Source organism: Aquarana catesbeiana, linkage group LG01 (assembly GCF_042186555.1).
Source record: "Aquarana catesbeiana isolate 2022-GZ linkage group LG01, ASM4218655v1, whole genome shotgun sequence".
Classification (NCBI taxonomy): Eukaryota; Metazoa; Chordata; class Amphibia; order Anura; family Ranidae; genus Aquarana; species Aquarana catesbeiana.
The window spans coordinates 93,781,494-93,806,004 of NC_133324.1; the positions used below are offsets into that span (position 1 = coordinate 93,781,494).

General features: G+C 41.4%; 1 protein-coding gene across 2 annotated transcripts in view; it reads left to right on the forward strand.

Moving 5' to 3' along the window:
• The window catches only part of GHR (growth hormone receptor), a 566,569-nt gene that overhangs the window by 182,655 nt on the left and 359,403 nt on the right, over positions 1-24,511 (forward strand). For both annotated transcript variants that reach the window (XM_073621808.1, XM_073621818.1), the window contains exon 3: positions 615-687. The gene's annotated coding sequence lies outside the window, so the exon portion shown is untranslated. The remainder of the gene's footprint in view (positions 1-614; positions 688-24,511) is intronic.

Sequence of the window (24,511 nt, forward strand, 5' to 3'; positions counted from 1 at the left end):
TGGGCTTACATCTAATGCAGTAATTCCAGAATTTGATCAAAAGGGAAACTAAAACAGATTTTGTTTTATTATTTATTTATGAACATTTATACTGTTGTTTTCTGCACCGGTTTCTTTACCATAAGTACAATGTTTTACAAATAAACATGTAATGCATGGCAATGGATTTTCAGAGCACCATGGGTTAGCAAAGAAAACAACACAGCAGTAATTGTCTGCTTTTAGGCAGGATCACTCACTGAAACCTTAGCCTGGGCTATCCATTAAATGATTTTTTACCTTTTAGCTACTGTGAGTGCCATTATCTTGTTTTCTAAATTGCTCAGAATCTGAACTTGTGAAAGTGTGGTGTTTAAGCCTTTACAGCTTTGAACCTGAAAAGGAGATTGCACAGTACAGAATTATATAACTGGAGGCCCTATACCCATGCAGAAGCAGTGTATGAGCTCTTACTTTAACGGTGGATTAAAGCTAAATTAGATAGAAGTTCTGATTTATTTGCAACATTTACAAAATATCTTTTTGTTGTGATTTTACTTGTTACCTGTAATTACATTAAAGTCTAATTTCAGTAGGTATTTTTTATGTTTAATCACTGTATTTATTTCCTATAGATTCAGACTCGCTTCCAAAGGGATCGTTCCTTCATGTCTCCATGGACCACGAGTAGATTCCGGACAGCTGGAGGTAGGAAAAGATTTTATGAGCATCTTAAAATATATTTAGTTTCGTTTTTGAATGTAAATTTATGGGGGAAGATCTTCATGAAAATGATATTGGATGTAAGGCAGTTAAGTCACTCTCTATCTTCTTATATCTTTTATGGGTTAAGCCGCATGATTTTTTAGTCATACATAGTTCACCACTTAGACCCTGTCCACTTTGCTGCCCAAAATGGAATCTTAGTTGCCTTCTACCCATCATGAAGTCTTAGTTGGTTCCTGCCCACCATGGAGTCTTAGTTTCTACCTACTATGGAGGCTTAGTCGGTTCATGTCCACCCTAGAGTCCTAGTTAGTTGCTGCCCACAATGAACCTTGGTTGCTGCCACCATGAAGTCTTAGTCAGATCCTGCCCACCATGAAGTCATAGTCAGTTCCTGCTGATCCTAGAGTTTTATTCAGTTTCTGTCCATCATGGTATCTTATTTAGATTCTGCCCACCTTAGTCTGTGCTCACCATGTAGTCTCAATATTCCTGCTATAGGGCTGAACCCCACTGCTTCAGTTGCATTCAAATAATATAAACTAGAAGACTGGATTCCTTTCATAATTGGCAGAATGTTGGACAGCTAAAAATTTAGGAGCAAAGATCTATCTGGCAAGTCCCTCAGAGACATGAGAATCTGTCAAATGTTTTTACTATCAGGAACATTCATTTTACACGTGGCATCCCTTAAAAACACTAATATTATTAGCATAACATTATTTGTAAAAAGATCTGCCTTGTAATCTTTCCAGTATGGGAAATTTCTGAATAAATCAGCAATTCACTTCTTAAGTATGAGCTCTAATCCAAAGTTTTCTGTTGTGATAGAGCAGCGTCCCCATGCTATGGTTCTGAAAATCAGAGATCTTATTGCCAAAATTCTTGAAAGGTTAAAGGGAAATGATGAATGGTTAATTCCATTAACATTGTTTTAAAATTAGTCTCACACCATCCACATTTAGTAATCTAATTTCATAGTTTCGGTTAGGTCTTGGCATGTTCACTCACTTGCTGGCTTGTTAAACCTTCTGCAGAGGGATTGGATTCTACACTTATGCTTTACATACAGTATATTCATGTGCCAATCCAACAAGGTCTGTTTTGGTTTTTTCATCACAATATCACTGAGCCAAAGAAGCAGAACAGGAGCTCATATATCAATGTTTTTGTCCACAAGCAAAAGTTGATGCTCATTTGTCTCAGATAGTTCCTGTGGATGTCTATTATCAGAAAGACCAAGGGAATGTAGCCATGGGTTTCAGATTTTTGTAACTGTTCTTGCTCCTCTAAGAGAAAGCTTGAGAGTTTACATTTTGCAGCAGAATCATTGAAGTCCTTCAAGTTGTCCTACCAGAAGAGGGTCAGCAGCCTTCCAGCCTTCTAATCATTAAAGTGTAAACAAAAAATATATGCAAAGGTATCCACGCTAAAGAGCAATGTAAAATGGATATATGAACAAAAAGCAGCCAGTATAAATTTGTTGATGGCAAAAAGGCATAAATATAAGTTTGTATGCAGCGCTACAAAACAATTAAGGCAGTCCATAAAAAAGAAGGGGGAATGGAGAAGAGACCCCATGCAATCTTCAGTGTGAGTAGGAAACACACCTCACCACAGTGACCCTTCAATCTCCTTACCAGAGGAATGAATATAACAGGCATCAACAGAAATCCACCATCCACAAATGACAGCAGGTGGACAACCAAGAACTGGAGACACCAAGACCAGGTGAGCTTGCTTCGATCCTCTACCTCCACACAGGACTCCACACTCCCACAATCCTCCGTCTCCGCTCAGGACTATAATCAATGTGAAATTAAGCAAACGGGGTCACCAGGATGGAATAAAGCAACATATAGTGAAGCCCGTAATGCATAGGAAAAATGTATTTGAAATTGTACTTGCAACAAAGCAGTAAAAACGAGCAATGTAAAATCATAGTATGCTTGTGTGTTCAACGACCTGCCTAACGTGTTTCATCCAGTAGGACATTGTCAGAGGCGGGTCTTTAAAGTGTACCTATAGCCAAACCTTTTGTTTTAGTTTTGGATATAATAGGAAGGTGTTAACCCCTGCCAGTTAATTTTTTGCTTCCACTGAGGAAATTTCCATTCACTTTCTGTACCAAAGGTACAACATGAAGGTAGAAGAAATCTCCCAAAAAGAAGGGAATTCTTCAGAATAGGTTTCCCTATATGGAGATATTCCCTCACCTATTTTTGGGACAAGTCTAACATTTTGGATTACTCTTCACTTTTTTTCTAGATGGCAAGGGTCACCAGTACAAATAGAGGAGTGAATCTTCCAAATAGGGATACTAAGACAGCATAAAAAAAAAACAAAAAAACAACCCTTCCCCACTCTGTCTGAAACTAGTGGCTTATTAAGCTCTGAAGCCACCTGGGTGTATAGATTTTGGAAGAAACAGAGTGCACCCGTCATCAACTAGCTTCCAGTTTGGAAGTGGGCACTGCATCAGTGTGCAGAAAAGGCATGGCCAGAGAGGTTCATTAGCAGGTACCTGTAACACTAAGCACTGCAGTTGCGCGCTGCTTGTGGAAAACCATAGGCAGGTTGTGAGAGGACTAGAGAGCCTGCTTGGGTGACTAGTCTTCATTAAAGGAAAATGCATCTGCATAGCAGATTTGAGGACAATTTGGAGATACTTTTCTGATTGTTTGCAAAGCCTTTTTTCATTGGTGGTCAGCGGGAAGAAAGTTCCTTACATTGGTGGTCAGTGGAAAGAAAGCTTTTTACATTGAAGGTCAGTGGGAAGAATGCCCCTCTTACAAAGATAGTGGGAAGAATGTGCCTTACATTGATGGTCAGTGGGAAGAATTCCCCTTACATTGGTGGTCAGTGGAAAGAATACCCATTACATTGGTGGTCAGTGGAAACAAAGCTCCTTACATTGGTGGTCCTTGGGAGGAATGCAACCCTTACATTGATGGTTAGCGGGAAGAAAGCTCCTTACATTGGTGGTCAGTGGGAAGAAAGCTCCATATGTTAGAGGTCAGTGGAAAGAAAGCTCCTTACATTGGAGGTCAGTGGAAAGAAAGCTCCTTACATTGGAGGTCAGTGGAAAGAAAGTTCCTTACATTGAAGGTCAGTGGGAAGAATACCCATTACAGTGGTGGTCCGTGGAAATAAAGCTCCTTACATTGATGTTCAGTGAGAAGAATGCCCCTTACAGTGGTGGTCAGTGGGAAGAATGCCCCCTTACATTGGTGGTCAGGGAGAAGAATGCCCCTTACAGTACATTGTTGTTCATTGGGAAGTTGCCCCCTTACAGTGGTGGTCAGTGGGAAGAATGCCCAATTACATTGATGGTCAGTGAGAACAATGCCACATTCATTGGAGGTCAGTGGGAAGAATACCCATTTTGGTGGGGATCAGTGGGAGTAATGACCCTTATGCTCCGTACACACGGTCGGATTTTCCGATGGAAAATGTCCGATCGGAGCGTGTTGTCAGAAATTCCGACCGTGTGTGGGCTCCATCGGACATTTTCCATCGGATTTTCCGACACACAAAGTTGGAGAGCAGGAGATAAAATTTTCCGACAACAAAATCCGTTGTCGGAAATTCCGATCGTGTGTACACAAATCCGATGGACAAAGTGCCAGGCATGCTCAGAATAAATAAAGAGATGAAAGCTATTGGCCACTGCCCCGTTTATAGTCCCGACGTACGTGTTTTACGTCACCGCGTTCAGAACGATCGGATTTTTGGACAACTTTGTGTGACCGTGTGTATGCAAGACAAGTTTGAGCCAACATCCGTCGGAAAAAATCCTAGGATTTTGTTGTCGGAATGTCCGAACAAAGTCCGACCGTGTGTACGGGGCATTACAGTGGTGGTCAGTGGAAAGAATGCCCCCTTACATTGGTGGTCAGTGTGAAGAATTCTCCGTACATTGGAGGTTAGTGGGAAGAATACCCATTACGGTGGTGGTCAGTGGGAAGAATGCCCCCTTACATTGGTGGTCAGTGTAAAGAATGCTCTGTACATTGGAGGGCAGTGAGAAGAATACCAATTGGGGTGGTGGTCAGTGGGAAGAATGCAACCCTTACATTGGTAGTCAGTGGGAAGAAAGCCCCTTACACTGGTGGTCAGTGAGAAGAATGCCATTCTTACAGATACCATAAAAGATTATTGGTGTCAGTGGTTACTTATCTACGATTAGGAAATTGCTCTTTGCTAATCTTTGGGAACCCTAATAACATCTGGAGGAACCCTTGGATTCCACAGAACCCTCGTTGAGAGAGGCTGTAGTAGATGGCGTCTAAATTAATAAAGAAGAGGGGAGGCCAGCAGGCAAGATGATTCAAACTTGTCACTTCAAAACTTTGAAATGCTTCTTATATAAACTCTTTGAAGTGTTCCTAATAAAAATTACCGAGTAGCATTTTGCTAATGAATTGAATAGGGCATGGTACTGATTATTTTATTGACCTAGGCACTATGAAACAGTTAATTGTTATGTTCTGGTGCCTAATCAAATGATAATGACCTTCTTTTGTTAATATGTTGTTGCAATGTGTTTATTAATTGGCTACAACGGACAGTGTACTTTGAAGCTGATTGATGTGGACATCGGGTTTCTTCAGAGAAACAGGGACTTAATCATTGGACTAATGCAGACTGATGTCTTTATTCATTAAATGATTGTTTATACCATACTACAGTATTGTTCCTTGTAATTACGCTTTTAAACTACAGAGCAATTACAGATGCCTGTATCCTATTAAAGTAAAATTATACTAGGTTGAAAAGAGCACCCATGTAATTATGTGTACCATTGTTGCTGCTTCCCAACCAATAAACAATTTAATTGATTTGTAATCTAATGTATACTATTTTCTTAAAGTGATTGTAAAGGTATTTTTTTTTCAAAATAACAAACATGTCTATACCTGCCTGCTCTGTGCAATGGAAGCCAGTGAGACCCAGAAGTGAGGGGAGAGAAGAGCTGCAGATGCGCACAGCGCTGGATCGAATGAGGGCTCAGATAAGTAAAAGGGGGGGTGAGTGGGGTTGCTGACACCTAAACAATTGTTTACCTTAATGCAAGGAATGCATTAGGGTAAAAAAAATGTTTAGGCTTTACAACCACTTTAAAGTCGAAAGATGCTATTTTCTGAATAAAGATGCATGGCAACTGACACTGATCAACCTCCTGCTACAGCCTGTTTTGAAGTGCAGGCTACAATGATGCAGTCTGGGTGAGTTGGGAACTGAGGCAATGCTTTATTTAGTCTATAAAGCATCGTGCAGTGCCTCTTATACAGCTACAGAGAGTCTTGACTTACAAGAAGGAAGGATAAAAGGCAATGACCACTGAAAGAGGCATCTACAGGGAGGGAAAAAAGTATTTGATCCCCTGCTGATTTTGTACGTTTGCCCACTGACAAAGAAATTATCAGTCTATCATTTTAATGGTATGTTTATTTTAACAGTGAGAGACAGATTAAAAAAAATATCCAAAAAAATCATTTCAAAAAAGTTATAAATTTATTTGCATTTTAATAAGTGAAATATGTATTTGATCCCCTATCAATTAGCAAGATTTCGACCTCCCAGGTGTCTTCTATACAGGTAACAAGCTAAGATTAGGAGCACTCTCTTAAAGGGAGTGCTCCTAATCTCAGCTTGTTACCTGTAAAAAAGACACCTGTCCACAGAAGCAATCAATCAGATTCCAATCTCTCCACCATGGCCAAGACCAAAGAGCTGTCCAAGGATGTCAGGAACAAGATTGTAGACCTACACAAGGCTGGAATGGTCTAGAAGACCATCGCCAAGCAACTTGGTGAGAGGGTGACAACAGTTGGTGTGATTATTCGCAAATGGAAGAAACACAAAATAACTGTCAATCTCCCTCAGTCTGGGGCTCCATGTAAGATCCCACCTCGTGGAGTTTCAATGATCATGTGAATGGTGAGGAATCAGCCCAGAACTACTCAGGAGAATCTTGTCAATGATCTGAAGGCAGCTGGGACCATATTTACAAAGAAAACAATTGGCAACACACTACGCTGTGCAGGACTGAAATCATGCAGCGCCCGCAAGGTTCCCCTGCTCAAGAAAGCATATGTACAGGCCCGTCTGAAGTTTGCTAATGAACATCTGAATGTTTCAGAAGAGAACTGGGATACTATCCTCTCCCATTCAACTGTATGCGGTCCATATAGATATATGGTCTAATTAACATTATAACTTGATTAAATGTTTGTGAATTGTTTTTATAATGGGAAATGAAAGGTTTGGCAGTGGGCATCTGCAGACTACATACTTCATGGGTGATTGAATTATGAGGCACTACTTATGTCATGCTCTGTGCTTCTCCCTAGTGGTGGCCAGGCGCTGAGTCTCCTTTTTTGTTGCCTGTGGGTTCTTTATTGGGGGATCCCCTGCATGGTAAATATCTGGCTATAGTGTGACAAATTGTCACTATAAGGCCTTGTCCCTTTTATCCCTAAAAATTGAGCCGGCGGATGCTGACCCATTCTATCAATATATTAAGACTCTTAATTAATTAGTTCCCTTCAGCTAGAATATCTTGTAGGAACATTTATGTTCCTATTTATTCTTTATTACTCATAGCGGCTGTGTAGCAAGCTCCTATCTTCTAAGTGTTGAATGCATGCTAGTGCACAGGTGCGCACTACCGTAATCCAGCCCCTGACACTGTGGATACACTGAGCATGTGCGAGCGCCATAGTGCGCAAGAGTGGATCGGCCCCGGGCTATCTATTTAGGGGGACACTGCACTCCCCTTCCCCTCTTTTGATTGCGGTAATAAAACTGTGCATCTGAGAGAGCCGATCGAACAGCCCATGGTCTGTTCCTAAAAAATCTTGACACTTTCTTTTTTACTATCTTGTTTTCTATCATCCCCCCCCTGCTAATGTGCATGTTGGTAGCGCCGACACAGCTGTCAGCAATAATTTCTTGAGATCTGTTTGGCGTGGTATGAAGGCATTATATATAGCTCAGTGCTATCTTTGCCTATTATAGCGGTGGCATTCTGATGGACTCCTAGTGACAGGTTTGTGGAAAAAACTTTGTACTGCTTCCTGAGATCTTTTTCTGTCCATCACTAATGTTTCAGTGATGGACTGTTATCATGGAATTGACACTAGATATTTGGTCTTTTTAGAGCCTTATCCGGAGTAAACGGCTATTTTTCTCAATGAGTGTCTATGCCTGATCAGCACAGGGCTCTGGAATATACTTACCAGTAGACCTCTGGTGAGTCTGTATCTAGGCATATTTATATTAATATATTCTTTGCTTTTCTCCTGATTGATACCTTTAATTGTGTCATTTTTCTCTAGATGGTCACCTATTGTGTCCTGTGGAGATAATTTCCTTGTATATGTTCTGAGGCTTCATCACTCTTTTTAGAGGTAACCTTTGTTCAGTATCTGATGGTAGACCCTATAGTGGTTTTTTAGCTGTCCATACGCCTGATGGTCCTCTCTGTTCTATTCTAGCTCTCAATTATTGTCCTTCCATCTATAGTCCACCAGACTGCTATATATACACCTGCTAGGCCACCAGACTGCTATATTTATACCTGCTAGGCTTGATATTGAAAAGTTATATCTCCATAACCAAGTGAGTATATGCTGAATCTAGGGCTTTAGTATTATTTTTTTAGTTTAACCCTATCTCAAAGTCTTCTGTCTTTGGGTTATTTCTAGTATGCATATTTTATATTATGTTGATTTCTGATTGATTCTTCTGGGTACCTTTGTGAGTCTCGGTACAATCTAGGCGCCCCGGGATGGCGTGGGGCATGTCATACGTATGAGAGCTTTGCTGTTCTATGTAAGTGGCTTCCTCTCTATGTATCATTTATGTATGTCTGCTTAGCAGACATCTCACTCTGGATATGTATATCTATGCCTACTGTCCATATTTGAAATATGAATGTTTCCCCTTTCTTATACAGAATTCCCTTGCTTGTTGTCAGGCACATAGGTCCAGAGAAAGTGAAACGTCGACCTGCTACAGTCAAGCAGCAACAGGGACCATCATACATATTATGTGTGGTTTATTCAATTGAAAGCCAATACTATTTGTTTTTAATGTTGTTCTGTCAATTTTTTTTATATTTATGTTTAATAAATTACTTATTTTTCTAATTTGGAGAGGATCTGCAAAGAGGAGTGGAACAAAATCCCTGCCACATTCACGCAGCATCAGGGCCCATCATACATATTATGTGTGGTTTATTCAATTGAAAGCCAATACTATTTGTTTTAAATGTTGTTCTGTCAATTTTTTTTTATATTTATGTTTAATAAATTAATTATTTTTCTAATTATATTTTGTATTCCTTTTATGGTACCTATAAAGTCCGCTCCCATGTTCCTCTTTTCTGATCTCAAGGCAGCTGGGACCATAGTCACCAAGAAAACAACTGAAAACACACTACGCCGTTAAGGACTGAAATCCAGCAGCACCTGGAAGGTCCCCCTGCTCAAGAAAGCACATGTACAGGCCCATCTGAAGTTTGCTAATGAACATCTGAATGATTCAGAGGAGAACTGAGTAAAAGTGTTGTGGTCAGGTGAGACCAAAATCAAGCTCTTTGGCATTAACTCAACTCGCCATGTTTGGATGAGGAAGAATGCTGCTTATGACCCCAAGAACACCATCCCCACCGTCAAACATTTGGGGGTGATTTTCTGCTAAGGGAACAACTTCACTGCATCAAAGGGACGGTGGACGGGGCCATGCACCGTCAAATCTTGGGTGAGAACCTCCTTTCCTCAGCCAGGGCATTGAAAATGGGTCGTGAATGGGTATTCCATCATGACAATGACCCAGAACAACAAAGGAGTGGCTCAACAAGAAGCACATTAAGGTCCTGGAGTGGCCTAGCCAGTCTCCAGACCTTAATCCCATAGAAAACATGTGGAGGGAGCTGAAGGTTCGAGTTGCCAAATGTCAACCTCAAAACCTTAATGACTTGGAGAGGATCCGCAAAGAGGAGTGGAACAAAATCCCTCCTGAGATGTGTGCAAACCTGGTGGCCAACTAAAAGAAACATCTGACCTCTGTGATTGCCAACAAGAGTTTTGCCACCAAGTACCAAGTCATGTTTTGCGAAGGGGTCATATACTTATTTCACTCATTAAAATGCAAATCAATTTATGACTTTTTGGAAATGCGTTTTTCTGGAAAATTCTTTTGGTATTCTGTCTCTCACTTATTAAAATAAACCTACCATTAAATTAGACTGATCATTTCTTTGTCATTGGGCAAATGTACAAAATCAGCAGGGGATCAAATACTTTTTTCCCTCACTGTAGAAGGTCAATGGACATAGAGCTTTCAGGCCCTTGCTGCAGCACTAGTTTACCACCTGAGACAGCGGGCATGAGTTACTAAAACTGGAGAATCAGCTTCTAACTTCAGCTTGTTCAATTAAGCTTTGACAAGGAAACCTGGAAGCAGATTGGTTTCTATGCAGAGCTGCAACAGATTTTGCATTCTCCAGTTTTTAGTAAATCACCCCCACAGTGTGTATACTGTATGTAGTCACTAGATAGAAACTTTTGCAAGCATGCATCAATGCACACTTTTCCTAGCAATATTACCCTAAATGCATGCATTAGCAATGAGGCTAAAGTTATTAGTTATTCATTATTCTGTTAGGCTTATGACACACGGGCAACTCTGCCGCTAGCAATCCTCTCTCTGTTTGTCAAAGTCGCCAGTGGCAGGATTAGTAAAAGGCTACCTGTTTGTCCCCATGGCATTGCTTTCCTCTGAAGCTGAAGCAGGGAGATCTTGCTCTCATAACTAGTGATCGAGATCGATCAGCGTTTCAGCAAGCGACAGAACAGCATCTCACTGCATCTGGTTACACAATCAACCCTTTTAGCAGTCCTGGCTATTTGTCTCTAGCGGCTGAATTGCCCGTGTGCCATAAAGCCTTGGGGTAATCAATGTATAAACTGTTTTACTAAATGGGAAGAGAGGGGAAATTAGCAACATGGACACAGACAGCAATAACAGTTGACAACAAATGCTTTAATTAGGGATGCACAGATACCATTTTTTTTTTTACAAGTACTGACACTTTTTTTTCTTTTTTTTTTTTTTTTTTTTTTTAGTACTCGTCTATACCAATTACCGATACCTACCACAATTGTTTTGTTTACGCTTTAGCTGTCAGCAATGGTACAAAGCATTAAAAAGTTATCTACAAACAAAATTATTATTTTTTTTTTTTATTTTGTGCTTTTTTCAATGTGAAACATATAAATATAAAAAAGCAGGAAAATAATAATTGAAGAAGGGGAATAAGGGGAAAAAATAATTGGTGAAGGGGAATAAGGAGCTAAATAAGACTGATTAGAGTAAATTAAGGGTTAATAAGGGGATAAACAGAGGAACATTTTAATAAAAAAAACACTTTTTTTTTTTTTTTTTTTACTTGACAGGTTGCTTAAAGTATAACTAAAGGGAAAACTTTTTTTTTTTTAGTTTGGGATAGAGGAGTGGAATAAGAACACCTGCCAGTTTGTATTGCTGTCTGTGCCCCCATTAAGGAGATTCGTCCTCTCTATTTGTACTGTTTACCATTATCATTTAAAGTGAAAGTAAAAGAGAACCCCAAATTTTGGGTTGTCCCCAGAAAAATAATAGAGGGAAAATCTTCCAATGGTGACACTAGATTTGGTGACCTGGGGGTCTCCAAAGAACTCTCTTAATTTGCAGGGATTTCCTCTCTCTTCCTGTTTGGCTATGGGACAGGAAGTGAAGGGAAATGTCCGCAATGGGATACAGATGGGGAAAAAAAAATCTGACAGGGGTTTTAACCCTTCCTTGCTCTAGCCAAAATGTAAATTAAAAAAAAAAGTTTTGCCTATAATTATACTTTAAGCTGACTTCATCTGCAGATCGAAGTTCAGCCCTTTGGTCTGTAGATGAATAAACAGAAAGGTACAAAAAGAAACAATGTTTTTTTTTTATCTTTCTGTTTCACCATTGCCCGGCTGCTTTTTTTTTTTTTGACAGCTCCAATTGCCGGTGTTCTGTCGAGAAGTGCCCCCCATTGAATAGTGCCCAGGATGTACTGCGCATGCGCCGTACGGAACAGCACATCAGATGATTTGCCGATCAGCTGGGCTGACGTAACCGGGGCGCATGCACACATCATAGGAGGTATCTCTTGATGGGATATACCATTTCACAGGCACAATTTAAACCTATACAAACAGCTGGGGAGACCGTAGTTCTCAAATTGCGCATTGCTGCTCCTGGAGGGCGGCTAGTGGCTGTGTTGAAGAGCTGGCTTTGTCTGTGTTGCAACCCTCCCTTTCACACAGGCAACCGGCTGTTCAACACAGCAAACCAGCCCTGCAACACAGACAAAACCGGACCATCAGCACACTGTAAAGCTGCCCCACAACAGCGAGGCACAATGTGAGAACTACGGTCACGCCCCCCCGCTGTTTGTATAGGTTTGAATTGTGACTGTGAAATGGTATCTCAAATCGAGAGATGCCCCCTACGATGTGCGCTTGCGCCCTGGCCACGTCACTCCAGCTCATCGACAAATCAGCTGAAGTGCGGCCCCGTCCTGCTTATGCGCGGGCACTATTTGATGGGGGGCACTTCTCGACAGAACACCGGGACTTTGTTTACACTTCAGCTGATAACAGGGGAACCCCACTGACAGCTGAATGAGTCATCGGCTGTTAAGGACGCGGCGGCCCCTCTCCTTAACAACCGATAATTGCCATTTTTTAAAAAATTTTTACATTTTTTTTTTACATTTCGGCTGTTACTGGGGGAGTCCTGCTCACGACTGAAAGAACTGAGCCTGAAAGTACCAACACTCATGCAAGTGTTTAGTATCGACAACGATACCGGTATCAGTGCAACCCCAGCTTTATTCTACTTAAAGTGGTGTTCCGGCCGAAATTATACTTTTTAAATAAAAATACCCCTATAATACACAAGCTTAATGTATTCTAGTAAAGTTAGTCTGTAAACTAAGGTCTGTTTTGTCAGTTTATAGCAGTAGTTTGTTATTTTATAAACTTACAGCAGGCTGTGGCCATCTTAAGTCTGGGCATCTGAAGCCAGACTGTATTTCTTCCTGGATCTCATCCTTTCATATCTCGCACATGCTAAGTGCAGCACAAGCAGTGTAATAGGTTTCAGGTCAGGTTTCCATAGCAACGGCAGTGTCAGAGGAAGTTGCCACCCCTTCCCAGAAGGCATTGCAAACAGGAAATGATGCGATGGGCCGCGGCCAGGGAGGAGGAAGTGAAAAATGAATACAGCAGATATACAGTAAGCGCTGAGAAAAAAGAATAAAAAAGTATCCAATTCGTTTACAGTGCACAGTTTAGTGAGGGATTCTGAAGAGTTGTAAAAGTGGGTGGAACTCCACTTTAAGACACTTCCTGTCTGGTGAAACCATTGTCACCATGACAGTAAGGGTCTGTTAACACCAGTTAGGTCCCTTGAAATGTATGAAAAACAAGTAAATGCAGCTAGTGGTTTGAATGGGCTCAAAGGCCTCATGCTCAATGCAACTCCAAAAAACTTCCATTTTAGAGGCGTTTGATTTTTTCTTTTTTCTTTTTACTATTCTGGCCAATTAAATGAATGAACGCTTAAACACTTGACACACCTGAATGCATTTAAACGCACCTAAACATATCTGAACATGTGGCTGTAGGCATATCTTTAACACAGCTTTTCTCCTGTCAGGAGAATGGCGTTGAGAGGAGCTGTGTGTGCATGAGGCCTTAGAGAGGGGAAATCTCTTTAATGGAGTTCCAGATAGCAGTAAAAAACGAACAAAGGGTTTGAATCCTTCTCCACTCTATCCAGACCTAAAAAAAAAAATATGCTTCGGTTTAGTTTATTTTTTTTGTCTGCCGGTTCCTGATTCCAAAGGCATGGACAGGGATGAATCAATAACAAGATATAAGAAATCTGCTCATTTTCACACAGTTCATATGAACAGCAGGACCTGCCATGATCATTGCTCGATGCCGACAATAGCACAGCACCCTACTTCTGTTCCTTCCTTCCCTTTTTATTCATAAAATGAAAAAGCATCCCATCCACTAACAGGGGGATTTTCCATAAATCCAAAAATTTTCCATGCCTGAGGCGTTGGTTGAGGAGCTCATTATTGGTCTTTTAGGGCCCATTCACACCAGATGCAGTTGGAAGCATGTTTGACTGCATTTCAACTTTTTTTTCAAATTTACGTTATCCTATAGGCACAGTTCACACCATTGCAGTGCACTGAAAGTAGAGCAAGCTGCATCGCAAACGTGCACAAATGTGTGCAAATGCATGTAAACACTTACCAACGTAAACACACATGCGTGGAAAAATGCATGTACACATGCATAAAAATATGCATCAAATGCATGCAAATGTGGATGAAAAAAATGTGCAGTAGATACATATTTTCTGGTATGAGTAGGCCCTTACAGTTCAGAAATGGCCTGATAATGTCAACACTCCCCTTATTCAACCCTGCTACTATAGACAAGGTTGCTAAACTAGTTTACTGTATAATGCCCACCTAACCACCTGTCCCCTGTTCTCTCTCAAATACTACAGTCACCCTCTGACTCTATCCTACACACTCTAACCCATATCTTCAATCCCTCCCTCTCTTCTGGCATCTTCCTCAATTCTCTAAAACATGCACTGGTCACCCCCATACTTAAAAAGCTGTCCTTGGACCAATCTTAACAATCTTCGCCCTATCTCCTTGCTCCCCTTTTCCTCTAAACTCCTTGAACACCTGGTCTACAACCAACTGAATGACCACCTCATTAAGAATAACCTTCTTGATCTCCTTCAGTCTAGATTTTGCCACAATACACTCCACAAAAACTGCTCTTTTAAAACTCACAAATGACTTGCTAACAGCAAAAAGCAATGGACACTATTCTGTACTCTTGTTTCTGGACCTTTCATCTGCCTTTGATACGGTTGACCAACCCCTCCTCTTTAAAATACTTTACTCCTTTGGTCTTCATGACTGTGCTCTTCGCTGGTTTTCATCCTATCTATCCCACCGCACCTTCAGTGTCACTTGCAATTCTACTTCCTCCACCCCCCCTCTTTACTCCGTCGGATCCCCCAAGGTTCTGTTCTTGGACATCTCCTATTTTCAATCTAAACCTCCTCCCTGGGTCAGCTGATAGTCTCCCATGGCTTTTAATATAATTTCTACGCTGACGACATACAAATCTATCTCTCCATCCCTCCAGCTCACTCCATCAGTCTTCTCACGTATCACTAACTTACTAACAGACATATCTGTCTGGATATCACACCACTTCCTCAAACTCAACTTGTCCAAAACCGAGCTCATAATATTTTCTCCCCCACGTGCCTTTTCCCCTGACTTCTCTGTCAAGAGCAATGGCATACCCATCCACCCATCCCAGCATGCCAGGGTGCTAGGTGTTATCCTGGACTCTGAACTTTCCTTTCAGCCCCACATCCAATCACTTCCAAAACTTGCCACCTCAACCTCCGCAACATCACCAAAATATGTCCATTCCTAATAAATGAGACCACAAAGCTCCTGATTCACTCCTTCATTGGCTTACCTTTAAATAGGTTATCACCCCTTCAGTTCATCATAAATGCTGCTGCCAGACTCATCCACCTTACAAACCGCTCAGTGTCTGCTCCTCCTCTCTACCAATCCCTTCATTGGCTGCCACCCACCCAACAAATTCAATTCAAAATACTAACAATAAGTTACAAATCCATCCGCAACTCGCCCCCCAGCTACATCACTAACCTAGACTCAAAATACCAACCAAATCATCCTCTTTGTTCCTCTCAAGACCTCCTGCTCTCTAGCTTCCTCGTCATCTCCTCCCATACTTGCCTCCAGGACTCATCCCGAGCCTCGCCCATCCTCTGGAATTCCCTACCCCAATCTCCCTTCTGTATTGAATTGTATTGTAACTGTGCTGTCTGCCCTAATGTTGTAAAGTGCTGTGCAAACTGCTGGGACTATATAAATCTGGTATACTAATAATAATAAATAATAATGTAATGAAATGGTAAAAAAAAACAGGAAAACCACTTTATCATTTCTTTATCTATGGCCCATGCTATAAGAAAATAAAGTATATTTTTTGGCAAAATCGGAAAACAATCTTTGTGCAATCTCTGTCCTATCTATCTTCTCCATATTGGCCATTTCTCACTGTAATTACAGGTTCTTTAGCAGGGCTTCATTCCCTGATTTACTGTCGTGCCCTCTGTATTCTGATGTGGCATTGTACTGTCGCATTCACCTTGGGTTAAGAATGCTACTGAAAACAGTTTAAGCCAGTTATCAAGAAAGATATACGGCTCTCATTGTAATTCATAGATGAACTGCAGTCCCCTATTGTACAGCTGCAGCCAGACCAGTATTCCCCGGCAGAGGAACAAGAAGCAAAGAAATACCCCTTGAACACAACCTTTGTGTTTGAGAGAGAGACGGGATTCTTCAAGATGTTGCTTCTCTCACAAGTTTGTGCCGATTACATTGTTGTTCCTTAAAGGACGGATAAAGGATTTTAATTGCATCAACTTAATGGTTACCATTACCATTTATTATTGTGTATGACATGAGTGGTAAAAGTGGAGCCACTATATTACTGAAGAATAGGCAACTTTTTGTTCACCATCTACTCCATAACAAGCTGATCTGTAACCTCTCCAGTATTTATATATTATAAATAACTATTCGATTGTTGAGGCCCCTTTCACCCGGGCTGGATCTGTTTTTCTGTGCAGAGGATCTATCTGCTGATCCTCTGCTGAGCGGAGCTGCCGGATGACAGATCTGTGTCTGCTTATGCAGAGCGGACATTGACATAGCCTGCTAGGCTCTATGGGCAGTTGGATGTAAACAGATCGGTTGTCTGTTTAAACCCGACTGCCCTCTGATCCGATCCGGCCAGACGGATCAGATTGGGGTTAGGTGAGTGCAACTGGACACAAGTCTGCTTATGTCCGCCGCTCCATGAGGGGTCCAATGGGGTCCGCCTGAAGATTGGACAGGTGGACCCAATCAGACCGCTCATGTGAAAGGGGCCTAAAACATAACTAAACTCAAAAACAAAAAAGCTTATATATTATAGCTTACCAGTGATTGGATATGGACTTCTCCAGAGCCTCTCCCATCCTCTGGAACTCTCTCTACCTCAGTCTGTTTGGCTATCTCCTACTCTGGCCAACTTAAGACGAACCCTGAAAACTCATATCTTCAGAGAAGCCTATCCCACCTCCACCTAACAACTGAACCTTTAATTCTTCCATCAGCTCATTCCTCACAGTTATTACCTTTTTGTACCATTTGCCCCTCCTTAATAGATTGTAAGCTCTTATGAGCAGGGCCCTCTTAACCCTCTTGTTCTTTTTGTATTGTAACTGTATTGTCTCTCTTTATATTGTAAAGCACTGTGCCAACTATTGGCGCTATATAAATCCTGTATAATATTAATAATGTGATGCCTGCATTAATTTTCATTTTTCCAGGCTTTTATTCCTTTATTTTCACCTGGTGATCTGCCAGTAACACACCTCCTGTTACAGGGTGGCTACCTTCACTCCTGAACTGCTCTCTGTCCCAAGAAGACATTGGTAACCAGTGCGACCGTCTTCCGATCATGTGACCACTGTGACAGCCAATCACATGGTTGGACACATGGTCATATGATTGCCGATCCTTCCTGCCCCCCTGGGGGACGTCAGGGTGGGAGGGAAGGTTTTAAGGACCATTTCTGACCAAAATTTTCTTTTTTACTCTTTTGGGAAGGATTAGTCAGGTTTTAGGTGTTACCTGTGCCCCCCTGGCTTTCTGTTATGTCTGATCCATCGCCTGGTCAGTGAGTGAGGAGAAATTTAGCAAAAGTTGGGCTGTAACTTTTAATTTCATCTGACAGTAAATGCCAGCATAAGTATATACTCACCGGCCACTTTATTAGGTACACCTTGCTAGTAGCGTGTTGGACCCCCTTTTGCCTTCAGAGCTGCCTTCTTTGTGGCGTATATTCAACAAGATGTTGGATACATTCCTCAGAGATTTTGGTCCATATTGACATGATAGCATCACGCAGTTGCTGCAGATTTGTCGGCTGCACATCCATGATGCAAATCTCCCGTTCCACCACATCCCTATTGGATTGAGATCTGGTGACTATGGAGACCATTGGAGTACAGTAAACTCATTATCCTATTCAAGAAACCAGTGGTGAGATGATTTGAGCTTTGTGACATGGTGTATTATCCTGCTGGAAGGAGCCATCAGAAGATGGTACACTGTAGTCATAAAGGGATGGACATGGTCAGCAACAATACTCAGGTAGGCCGTGGCATTTAAACAATGCTCAAGTGGCTCAAAGTGTGCCAATAAAATATCCCCCACACCATTACATCACCACCACCAGCCTGAACCGTTGATACAAGGAAGGATGGATGGGTCCATGCTTTCATGTATTTTTTTTTTTTATAATTATTTATATCCAATAATATAAAATGACAACATCACATCCAGAGTATTGCCAGACAGCCCACAAAAAAAAAAACAAAAAAAAAAAAAACGAGAAATGTATACACTTTACAAATTTAAGTCCAGCTTACCTAAATATTAGCAATTGCAGCCTATGGCTCTCTACTATAATGTCTAACTACTATTCTTCTCAACTGATTTACCTTAAATTATCTAACCCCATTAAGATAGAAATATATGCTTATTGTTCCGTTTTCTCTTTCCCGCTTTAAAAGAACCCTACCACCATCCAAACACCAAAAAAAAAGGGCCACTCCCCCCTCCCCCTGGCATCCCTCTCCGGTACTGTATATCACCTATCCTCCTAAGTATTCCTTTCTCTCCTACAGGGATTGATCTTTATATGATAAGTATGTAACCCAAATCCTCCCATATTTCTCTCCCTGTTCTTTCATTGTCATCATAAGTTCTTCCATTACCTGGATTTCCCTAATTCTAGCCATCCATTGAGCTTTAGTCGGCACAACTGAGCTCTTCCAAAGTGCAGGCATACATGCTTTAAAAGATGTTTTAAAAATTATTTTTATATCTCCTATTGGATAAGGAATATGCTACCGCCTTCCGCTCAAGAGACAAACCAGTTATCTCTTTGACTGTATGTTTAACCATATCCCAGAAGTCGTTCAACTTCGGACATTCCCAAAAAATGTGGAATACACACTGACGGAAACACCCTTGACCTTGTTTTCTCCCACCTATGCACTGCGTGCAACCTCTCCAACTATCCTTTCCCTCTCTCTGACCACTATTTGGTTTCCTCCACATTTTTTCCATATCCCATCTGTGACTGCTAACGGTGTGAAGGGGCTAATCCAGTCCACAGTCTCCCCTATTGCAGCAAGCATTACCTTGCTAAAGCCTGCTTGACCTTTTTGTCATTAATTAGGTCAACACCATCTGGTAAGCTGACACCCATTTACTGAGCACTTTTGGGTGATATTCTAGTCGGTGAAGGCCCGTTTGAACTTTGCCTTGTTGCGTTACACTATTTCCCTATAGACTTATTATGTCACATGACCACGATTGGAATGCATGCCCGCGAACCTGAAAGTTAGATTGCAAAATGTCTAAACAGGTGTTTAATGTTTTTATAATTCATGTCTGTATGTATAAGTGCAGTGGTGGCAGGTCAGCATAGACCCCAGTCGAAGTCTATGCAGACGAAACGCGTAAAGTTAATATGCTTGCTGAGCCACTTTTTACTGTGCATTTTACCTGTTCAATTGAACCTGTTTTATTTTAGCACCCTTTTGTTTGGGTGTTGGAAATTAATTTTGGAATACATTTTTTATCCGTATTTATCCGTATTTGGATCTACACTATGTGGAGGTACTCTCTTCTGTTCATATTTTGAAAACTACTACCATTATCAAGAGGATTGGAGATGAGGATCGGTGCATGTGACAACTTCGATCGATTGGTGAATGAGAAAGCAGAGTATTCCGGTTTCTGAATTCCATCCATGTCCGGTGTACTTCTGTGGTGAGTTAAGGTCTGTGTTACTCACTGACCAACCAAGAATAAGTCTGAATATCTCGTCTTTCTGGACCTGATCCATACTTACCGTATTCCGGTACAAGCTCGATTGACTTACCGCCACCGGCTTCTGAGTCCAACAGTTCGGGTAAGAGTACCCCACCCCCCCCTTACCCTCAGAAGGTGAAAGCACTACCCTGGGTGTCGTTTTTATCATAGAGTGCACTGGAATGCAATACAGAAATCTAGATATTACATCAATTGTCTGCTTGAACATTTTTCTGTCACACCAATATGGACTTTGATTTGTTATTATTTGTGTGTGGTGTACCTCTATTGCGCGATTCCACCCTTTTGTAACAGCACATCTTGGATTTTTAGGCGCTTTACTATATTGCATATGACATTTGGGAATACACTTATACTGTTTCCACGACATATCTGGGTATACATTTAGGCCATTTTCATGCTATATAGAAGCCCCCTTTTTATACTTAAATGTACAAATACCTGTTTGAATCAGTGTTAGAACACACTTTTCACGTTTTTGTCACATTTTGAGTTTATGCGATTTGATGCAATATTTAATCACTTATATTTTCACTTCTCACATGCATTTTATATAGTGTTTGTATTTTCCTGTGATACATTACATCATATTCCTTTATTCATATATAGGTTTATCTGAGTATATGCGATTTCACACCACTCAAATAGTTGTCTTTGGATTTGCAAACTCAACCGTGTTACTTTTTTCTTGCAAATTTTATTTTTTCAGTTTTGAATATTTCATTATATGTAAGTTTAGGTGACTATATGCGATTTCCCATCGCTTATTTTGCTTGTTTGAATTCACATATCTTATTTACAGATCCAATTGTTCTCTTTTGGTTGTAACTTTTATACACTTCAGTTAGAGAGTGCTATATTATTGTATCTACAACACAATCTGCCTCCAGATTTCCATTCTGGTTAGGTTCTTGTGTATTCTATACATCACCAGCGCTACACATTCGTTTTATATTTCACAATACGATTATGCCCTGTACACACGGTCGGATTTTCCGACGGAAAATGTGTGATAGGACCTTGTTGTCGGAAATTCCGACTGTATGTGGGCTCCATCACACATTTTCCATCGGATTTTCCGACACACAAAGTTTGAGAGCAGGATATAAAATTTTCCGACAACAAAATCCGTTGTCGGAAATTCCGATCGTGTGTACACAAATCCGACGGACAAAGTGCCACGCATGCTCAGAATAAATAAAGAGATGAAAGCTATTGGCCACTGCCCCGTTTATAGTCCCGACGTACATGTTTTACGTCACTGCGTTCCGAATGATCGGATTTTCCGACAACTTTGTGTGACCGTGTGTATGCAAGACAAGTTTGAGCCAACATCCGTCAGAAAAAATCCTAGGATTTTGTTGTCGGAATGTCCGAACAAAGTCCGACCGTGTGTACGGGGCATTAGTCTGGGAATGACTCCACTGCCGCCATTTGTTTTTAGAAAAAGCGCTGTTTTTATCAGCTAAATGTAAGTTTTCTAACTTCATTAAATGTTATTGTATAATCAAACAGAATCACGCTATGTAGCCCTTTTCTCCCCACTCCATTCCATCTACTGCACCCACGTTAATTCGGTTATCCCTCATGAGACACACCTGTACAGTCACCCACCATCCTGAGGACAGCCGGGCGTTCCAGTGTCCAGTCTCATTTTGTTATTCATACAACACAAGCCAGTTTGACTCAGAGCATATGTTCTTGTGGGTTCAAACATTCTGGTAAGCCTCATTGTTTTCGGTTGTGGTACTTTTCACTTCAACTACACACCCTGCTCACTGTTGTGACTTTTTGAATACATTTCACATGGAACTTTGAATCACCCTTTGAGCAACTTTCCACTTCAACTTTTTCTGGACTATTATCACCAGTTTCAGTGTTCAATATTTTTATTGTTCTAAATGACCATTGGGGTCTAGTACCCTCTGTTTATTATCTGTGTTGAATCATGTTTTATACACAAGCGCTACACTATTTGTATTTATTAATACAATTAGTCTGATTGTTGTGTTGGCTGCTCACATTTGAGGTTGGCACAGTATTTCCACTCTCTTTCCACTCCATGGAAAATGCTCTCCTAAAACTCACAAACGATCTGCTAACTGCTAAATCCAATGGACTCTAATCTGTACTCCTACTCTTAGACCTCTCTGCTGCCTTTAACATAGTGGGCCACCCCCTCCTCCTCAAAAAACCCTATGCCTTTGGTCTTCATGACTGTACTCTTCGCTGGTTCTCATCCTATTTATCCAACTGCCTCTTTAGTGTCACTTACAACTCTACCTCCTCCTCTCCTCTCCCTTTCTCTGTCAGGATCCCCCAAGGTTCTGTTCTTGGACCTCTCCTATATTTACATCTCCTCCCTGGGTCAGGTAACAGCCTCCTATGGCTTCCAATACCATCTCTATGCTGACGACACCCAAATCTATCTCTCTACCCCTCAGCTCCTTCAGCTTCCTCACGTATCACATAAATTACTAACATACATATCAGCCTGCATGTCACATCACTTCCTCAAATTCAATCTATCCAAAACTGAGCTCATGATTTTTCCTCCCCCATGTGCCTCTGCCCCTGATCTCTCTGTCAAAATCAATAGCACCACTATCAGCCTGTCCCCACATGCCAAGGTTCTAGGTGTAACCCTGGACTCTGAACTATCCTTTCCTTTCGGCCCCACATCCGAACACTTTCCAAATCTTGCTGTCTCAACCTCCGCAACATCTCCAAATACGCCCCTTCCTAACCAATGATACCATAAAACTCCTAGTTCGCTCCCTGGTCATCTCCCGCCTCGACTACTGCCACTCCCTCCTCACAGGATTACCTTTACACAGGCTATCCCCCCTTCAGTCCATCATCAGTGCTTCTGCCAGGTTCATCCACCTTACCAACCGCTCAGTGTCTGCTACCCCTCTCTGTCAATCCCTCCACTGGCTTTTACTCACCCAACTAATTAAATTCTAAATTCTAAAAACAATTTACAAAGTCATCCACAACTCGAGCCCCCAGCTATATCACTAACCATGTCTCAAAGCACCAACCTACGCGTTCCCTTCGTTCCTCCCAAGACCTCCTGCTCTCTGGTTCCCTCGTCACCTCCTCCGATGCTCGCCTCCAGGACTTTTCCTGAGCCTCTCCCATCCTCTGGAACTCCCTACCCCAATCTGTCTGACTTATCTCCTACTCTGCTTGCTTTTAGACAATCCCTGAAAACCCTTCTCTTCAGAGAAGCCTATCCGGGCCCCACCTAACAACTGTACTTTTACTTTCTCCAGATCAGATCATCCCCCACAGCTATTACCTTTTGTATCACTTGACCCTTCCTCCTAGATTGTAAGCTCTAACGATCAGGGCCCTCTGATTCCTCGTGTATTGAATTGTATGATAACTGCAATGTTTGCCCATATAAGTCCTGTATAATAATAATAGGGTGCCCGCCGATTCCCGAAGGCACCAACAGACATCTGAGAACTGAGGATCTGAGATCTGAGGAAACTTATGATGTAAAACTGATGTTTGATACCATCTTGTAAGGAGCTTGTATCCCCCTTCCTGATATTTGCTTACCACAGAGGACTTATGCGCGAATAATAAAATTCTATATTTTTGAGTTTGAGTGAAGTTGGTTTGTAAATCCCTTTCCCAATGTTGAAGGAAAGGAAGGTCCTGTGGGACATTAGCCAGAGTTAACAAGGTGTATGAATGAGATAATTAATGTCTCATTGACTTTCCTTCAAGGCAGGTCTGTTTGAATGTATTCAGGTCTCTTATCTCAGAAAACATCTCTGATATATTACGGTAATATGCACCCAGCTGAGCACAGCGAAGGAAATCCAAAATGTCAGAGAAATTGCTTACTATTTCATTGTTTGTCATCGGCCGATTTTCTTGAACAAAATGCAACAAACAGGAGGAGCCACGACGAATAAGTATATCAAATTTAGGATCATTAATTCCCGATTAAAAGGATGGGTTACCCAAAATTGCAATTAGGGGGCTTGGGGAAGGTGAAAGGGCTGTATGTTTAAAAACAGACCTTGCAACCTTAAGGGTGGCTCCAGCCAAAGGATGTTTACTGGCCTCTATCGGCATCACATCTCCTTGAATCCAAGGAAGTTCCACTAATGCCCTGTACACACGGTCGCATTTTCCGACGGAAAATGTGTGATAGGACCTTGTTGTTGGAAATTCCGACCGTGTGTAGGCTCCATCACACATTTTGCATCGGAATTTCCGACACACAAAGTTTGAGAGCTTGCTATAAAATTTTCCGACAACAAAATCTGTTGTCCGAAATTCCGATCGCGTGTACACAAATCCGGCGCACAAAGTGCCACGCATGCTCAGAATAAATTAAGAGACGAAAGCTATTGGCTACTGCCCCGTTTATAGTCCCGCCGTACATGTTTTACGTCACTGCGATTAGAACGATCGGATTTTCCGTCAACTTTGTGTGACCGTGTGTATGCAAGACAAGTTTGAGCCAACATCCGTCGGAAAAATCCATGGATTTTGTTGTCGGAATGTCCGATCAATGTCCGGCTGTGTGTACAGGGCATAACGGTATGCCCACGGTTGCCTGTTCTAGATGTACCCATTGTTTTTTTTTTCTTGTTGGGCGCACCAGTCGATATCCTATGTGCTATTTCTAGCTCTCGAATTTCTGTT